At 44.8% G+C, this 7,279-nt stretch overlaps 1 pseudogene; it reads left to right on the forward strand.

The window, feature by feature from the left end:
* Positions 1-385, forward strand: part of LOC144229360 (large ribosomal subunit protein eL31 pseudogene) — a 3,787-nt pseudogene extending 3,402 nt beyond the window's left edge.
* The last annotated feature ends 6,894 nt before the right edge of the window (positions 386-7,279 follow it).

Here is a 7,279-nt window from a genome sequence, read left to right on the forward strand (position 1 = left end):
AAGAGTTTAAACCTAGCCTCTTTGGAGCCTCCCCTGCCCCCAAGCTCTCCAACCTCACCAAAGAGTAGCATCTGTGGTCATCTTGGGATTAGTTTCTCTGGGAGAACACTGAGCCAGGGAGTCACATGCAGAGACTTGTTAGAGAATCCTGTAGGGAGATAAACCTATGAGGAAGTGAGGCGGGAAGGATCGGGCTCAGGGAGGAGCCCCGCACAACGCAGGTGCGCCAGAGGCCTCGGCTGAGCAGACAAGGAGCTCTGGAGCTCCGGTGGCCCTTCAGAGGCAAGGAGGCCAGGCCTCTGTCACTCCAAGTTGGCCAGTCAGTGGCTATGGGCCACCCCTCAGAAGCAGTGTAACCTTGAGAAAGTCGGTGCCATGGGGTTGAGGACGATTCCAGGGAGGGGCACAGCCATGAGCCTTCAGAAGGTGGCTTTCCCAGCAGCTGGAGTTGAGTGGGCCTAGGTCCCTGAAAAGGGGCCTCCGCAGAGCACAACGGCACCCACCACAGTTGGTATCCACTGATCCTCTGGGGAACATCTGCTAAGAAACTGGGGGAGGAGAGAAGAACTGGTGATTGACCCGGAGCTAGGGAGCTGTACGCTCTTCCCCTCTTCTGTGCGGAAACCAGTAGCGTGCTTGGAGAGTACAGGGTCTGGCTTCTGTACTGATCTGGGGAATGGGTAGAAAGGTAAACTGAAAGAAGGCCAGAGAAGATAGCATGATCTATATGACAGCCAGGTGCAACCCCGCCCCAGGGAGAAAAGAACAGATACAGAAAGGAAGGGGGCTGGGGCAATGTGGTGAAAGAGACAAGATCCGGAGCAGGCTGAGTAGCGAGAGGAAAAGGAAGAGAGGGGAGGGAAGAGAGGAGACACAGAAATTATAGTAAGATGGTCACCTTGCTGTAAAGATTTTGGGGTTTAGACCACTAACGATTTTCTGTGTGCCATGCAATTTAATTTCACTTTAATTCTTTCGAGTGCAACCAATTCTTTAAAGTATAACTTAATTCTTTGACTGCAACAACCAGTTGGACGCGACGGGAAGTAGCTTAGCTCTATCCACGTCATACGAAAGAAATGAGAGAACTAACACAGATTTCCTGGGATGGAGGTACACTTAGGGGGTGTCCTTGCGGTGGTTCCCAAAGGGCTGTCTTGTACTTTATGCCGCTCCTTGCTGTGTCACTGACTTTTGAGAATCCAGAGAAGGAATGGGTGGCTCTGGACAGGGTCACACCATCAGCTAAAGTGGAAATGAAATCAATGGCCAGGATCGCTCTTAGGCCTAATCCAGGGAACATTCGAGAAAGTGCAGTGGGAGCATCTTAGTGTGAAGGACACCATTTCCCAGAGCTCTGGAGGCTCACTTTTTACTTTTTAAAATCTTTGAAACTCCATCTGGACCCAAGTGGGTTTAACCATTCTATCATGTTGGGTGCCACTTGTACCTTTAAATGAAACCTGTCCATCACTAGTAGTTGAATAGCTTATGTATGTTAGGAAGACGCTTAGCAAAACATAAATGTTGCTCAAAATGTAATGATTTATAAAGGGCCACATTGTGAAATCACCTCAGTCAATGCTTAACTCTGTCCAATCCATTTCCAATTTCATCTGATCTTCTTATTTCCCATAACATGACACTCAGATACTTCTTCCTCAGTAAGCATTCATTTGACTAAGTGGAATTTTGTTCTTACAGGTGCCAGTACACATCATTCCTGCTAAGTCTTCTGTATTACACATAAAACAATGGGAGCAGGGCGCCTGGGTGGCTCAGTTGGTTGGGCATCCAACTTCGGCTCAGGTCACGATCTCATGGCTCATGAGTTCAAGCCCCACATCAGGCTCTTTGGTGACAGCTCAGAGCCTGGAGCCTGCTTCGAATTCTGTGTCTCCTTCTCTCTCAGTCCCTCCACCCCCCTCCTTTAAAAACAAATAAACATTAAAAAATNGAACAGCCAAGATCACAATCCGGATGGATATGTTCCTCACAGACCATGCTTTTCTGCCCCTTTGCATTTTGACAACGTACAATGCTCAGTTCTCTCTGCGTTCAGTGCTGCCTTGCCAAGAACATGATTTCTCTTATCATGGTTTCCACCATCTCAAGAGGTAACATCAACAAAAGTCTAAATAGCCAGCAGACAGTGACTATGCACAACTCACACAGCTCATTCATAGGAGGCATTTTCTGTCCAGAGCTCCCTGAAGAAGCCAGATGTGGAACTAAGTGGATATAAAAGGAGCATCACTGGTGGTGATTATATCACAATCATTGGTTCCACACTCTTAGTTTAATGAAAAGCAAGCTAAGAAAGTATTCCCAGCCATAGTTCACGTTCAGAGACAGGTCAGGGGATGTTTGAGTTGTCCAGAGGAAAAAATCCATGGAGCTAACAGAATTAATTAGAATTACAGGCAAAGTAACTGACAGTGGAGGTGATGTTCAGGGTTTGAAAAACCCCATCTTCCTTTATAAGTACATATTTGAAATACAGCTATGAGGGGCGCCAGGGTTGTTTAGTCAGTTAAGCGTCCAACTTTGGCTCAGGTCATGATCTCACAGTTCGTGATTTCGAGCCCCACAGCGGGCTCTGTGCTGACAGCTCAGAGCCTGGACTTGCTTCAGATTCTGTGTCTCCCTCTCTCTCTGCCCTTCCCCTGCTCATGCTCTGTCTCTCAAAAATAAATAAACATTAAAAAAATAAATAAAATAAAATACAGCTATAAATGAACATAATCTAGTTCTTATTGCTGGCTGCTTGGTTACTATTAAATGAGGCCGTGCTGAAAAGTAGAGCTTGCCACAGTGACCTTCTATTCCATTTTGAATTTATGTTTAATTGTAGCCAAAAAGCTGGGCCCACCAAATAACTTGCGATCTTCTGGCTTCTTTCAACCAAGTTTTGAGTGAACCAACGCAAAAGCATAACAGTCCAAATGACAGTACAGGCTATGATAAAAAATAAAGGAAAACAATCACATTTTGGTTCTTCTTAGGGTATTTGCTTTGAAAACACTAATTTAAGAATTAAATCAGCAATCTGTATGAAATTATATATCTTGTGGATAAAACAAACTCTGATTTAAAAGACGTTTTGTCCTCCCTGCTGGGAACCAATACATAAGTCTGGTTCTCGTTAATCTCCCATGTTCTACCATTTCAGAAATACATTTCAGTTTTATGAAGTGATCGTTCACAGCCACAACACTAGAGAAAGTAATGGATTATTGCGCAAAAATGGCATAATTGTGAGAGCATGGTGACTGAAATGATGGTCTTCCTACAAATACCAATAAATTTAAGCAATACAACTGTGNGGTTAGTGCTCAAAACAAAACAAGACTTATTTTCTTTTCTGTACAATTGAACTGTGGGTTGTATTAGTTCTGAGCACATGGCTAAGGTACGTTGCACATTCGTGGGCTCGGAAACTCGGACCACCGAAACTGCCAGCACCACGGAGAAGCAGAGGGTCCTTGGAGAAGGGACCCAGGATTCAGAGCGGGACAAGCCTGGCTGTGACACACCGTGATTTCCTGTCCCTTCAGCTGTGTGGTCTTTGCCCACGAGGGCACAGCTTGACATCTATGTGGCACCAGGAATGGCCGATTCCATCCAAACTCCTGGCCTATAACAGCAGTCATGACAATGGCTGGAAGCCAGGATGCCCTGTGGCCAGATTAACCTGGGTGGCAAAGCTGGCTCCACCGTTTAGGTCCAGTGGGCCTGGGGCAAGTTCTCCAACTTCCCCCAAACCTTGGTTTTCACATTCACAAACTGGTGATCCTAATTTGAGTTCCAGCAAGAGAGGACCCTGAAGAAGGATGGGGGTGCAGGTAGTTTATATGGGAAGTGATCGCAGGAAGCTCAGGGAGGGGGTGGGGACAGTAAGGTGGAGAAGGCAGCAAAGCCAATGAAAGGCACCTCTGGGACACCGTGAGGATCCGAGATGGGAATGAAGTGCTTGGTCCATAATGAAGCCTCAGTACATGAGAGTGATGATGGCGAAGAAGCCAGCTGAGTGCACGTGTGTGGCTCTGCACAGGCTCCCTGCTCTGTGGGTCAATTGCTCGTGCAGTTTTAAAGGAAGTTCTTGATGAGTCTGCAGAGCAGAAGGACAGGCTCAACCTACGTCGCTGAGTTCCCACGTCTAAGTGTGCGTGACACCTTCCACGGGCACAAGGCACTTTTACCTTCGTGGGCCCCTTCCTCCATAAAATATGTATAAATATATTTTATGACTATGTTGGTATAAAGATGAATATGTTAATATTATCCATTGAGACACTTTCTTGGACGTAAAAGTTCATGCTTTCCATCTGAATTCGAAAGAAACTAAAACATTTTTCAGGCTCCAGGCACTTCGCCTCCTATGCCTAATGGATTGGTAGACTTACATATATTATTTCACTTCATTCTTACAAGAACCATGAAAAAGTGATTTCTTATCCTCATTTTCCGATATGGAACTGAGGCTAAGAAAGGTGAATTGGCCCATCCAAATTCACACAGCCAATGGCAGAGCCAAGCGTTCTTATGTATGTTCTGAATTCTTCTGGCAGTCCTATGGATCGAGAGCCCACCCTGATTCTCGCTGTATTTGCTCAAATCCGAAACATCACAAATATATGTAAATATACGCACACGGAAACAAACATACACACACACTCAGAAATATGCCCTTCTCCTGGGGGGCTCAGTCAGTTAAACGTCCGACTTCGGGTANTGTCTCCCTTTCTTTCCGCCCCTTCCCTGCTCACACTCTGTTTCTCCCTCTCTCAAAAATAAACAAACGTGCTAAAAACTTAAATACGGTTTATTATTTTTGGGGCGCCTGGGTGGCTTAGTTGGTTAAGCGTCTGACTTTCGCTTAGGTCATGATCTCGCGGTTCGTGGGTTCGAGCCCCGCGTCGGGCTCTGTGCTGACTGCCAGCTCAGAGACTGGAGCCTGTTTCAGTCTGTGACTCCCTCTCTCTCTGACCCTCCCCTGCTCACGCTGTCTCTCTCTCTCTCTCCTAGAAATAAATAAAACATTTTAAAAAATAAATAAATAAATAAAAACGTTTTATTATTTTTTTAATGTTCATTTGTTTTTGAGAGAGAGAGAGAAAGTGTGAGCAGGGGAGGGTCAGAGAGAGAGGGAGACACAGAATCTGAAGCAGCTCCGGGCTCTGAGCTAGCTGTCAGCACAGAGTCTGACGCAGGGCTCAACGCATGAACTGCGAGATCATGACCTGAGCCAAAGCCGGACGCCCAACCGACTGAGCCACCCAGGCGCCCCTAAAAATGTATTCTTTTCCATCAGCTTGTTTGCATATAATCCATCACAGCCTGAGGAAGATCCCTAGAACCAGGGCCTGAAAAAACAACTTTTCTAACAAACAAAGGGAACCATTAACAAAAATCCATTAGAGAAGACACTTTATAAGAGAACAGCAAACCTTTACAGGGGAACAAAATTGCACCTTCAAAAGAAACAGCAAGAAGCCAGGGCATAATGTACTTACTAAAATGGAGTATAAATACATTTCTGAACATAATAATGAGAAAAGTGATTCAACATCTTTGCTCCTGACATAGCCCACGATAAGGATGAGGAATGAAGAGGATTATTCCCTTTCAGGGAAAAGGTGCCGTTGCTAAAGCACTACATTTCAAAGGAATCATTTAGGACCTAGGAAGAATCTAACCATTATTTGTGCTGGTCTAACATTCACCCAGACACTAAAGAAAAATTTTCCAGCAGAACCTTCCAGAAAGAAGTGCCCAGGGACTTTTCTCAATTCAAACCAACAATGCTACATCCCCTCTTTACACCATCTCCTTTCATTTCTGCTCCCCCCCCCACACTTTCTACCTAAGACTCACCCCCGTACCACTGAGTGCTCAGGACACCCCAAAACACGCAGTGGCAACTGAGTGCCTGTATGTGCCAAAGACGGTCATTAGTCCTGGGAAGAGAAAAATGCTAAAACACAGACAAAGCCCCTTCCCTCAAGGAACTTAGGCGAATCAATCAGTATACAAAGAATCAAAAGCATTTCACATATAGAGATATGAACACACACCTAGGGTTGTAAGTTAAAAAAAAAAAATTTCGATTCTGACTAGCTTAATCCTCCGAATACAACCATTGGAAAGACTGTGATGTCTCAGTCTCACAGAAGTAGAAGGGCCACATGTACTGGGCTCGGGAGGAAGTAAAAGCCATCACCGTCCCATGCGAGTGTTCCTCTGCACATGGCCACACATCACTGCTCGCCAAAACGCAAGCAATACCCTGTCTCTTGCTCAGTGCTCTACACCTAGCCTCTACCTTCTGGCACATTCTGTGCCACTCAAACTGACTAACGTCTCCAATTTCAATTCTAAATTTCAGAAGAGAAAAAGAGATTGGCCATCTTGGGTCAGGAGCCCACTTCTGATCTAATGAGCTGTTGCTGCACATACCACAAATGTCTCTTGGGTCCCATCCCTTGAGGTGGGAAGAAACGAACAGTTCTCACAGAGGAGAATTCTATCATAACTCAGTCTCCATAGAGATGACATTTCAGCGTTGTTCTTTCAGTAAGTGGTGTTATCCAGTTAATCTTTCTGCGTCCTTTTCCCCCCAGGTAATTGAGATATAATTGACATACACATATTATCTAAGTTTAAGGTGTACAATGTGTTGATCTGATACACTTATATATCACACTTTAAAGTGATTACCATCACCGTGCTCGCTAGCACCTCACATCACATAATTACCATCTCTTTTTTGTGGTGAGTACATTTAAGATCTACTCACTTAGAAACGTTTAAGTACATAATACAGAATTATTATCTATAATCCCCATGCTGTACACGAGACTCCCCAGAACGTATTCATCTTATAACTGAAAATTTGTACTCTTTGAGTGACATGTCCCCATATCTGCCACAAGCCTCTGGTGAGCACCACTCTACTCTGTTCCTAATCCTTCTGCATTCTCACTCACCCTCTTTGGATCCATAGTAGATATTTATAAGAATTCTGGCTTAAGAACTAAGAATAAAGTCTGCAACAGTCAGTTAACCCTCTGAATTCAGCTTAGGAGATGCGATCTCACGGTACATGGGCTCAAGCCCCCGTGTCAGGCTCTGTGCAGACAGCTCAGAGACCATGGCCTGCTTCAGATTCTGTCTGTGTGTCTCTCTCTTCCCCTCCCCTGCTCATGATCTGTCTCTCTATCTCTCAAAAACAAATAAATCCTAAAAATTAAAAAAAAAAAAAAAAAAGGAAAAATTT

This window comes from Crocuta crocuta, unplaced genomic scaffold (assembly GCF_008692635.1).
Source record: "Crocuta crocuta isolate KB4526 unplaced genomic scaffold, BGI_CrCroc_1.0 scaffold224, whole genome shotgun sequence".
In the NCBI taxonomy this organism is placed as follows: domain Eukaryota; kingdom Metazoa; phylum Chordata; class Mammalia; order Carnivora; family Hyaenidae; genus Crocuta; species Crocuta crocuta.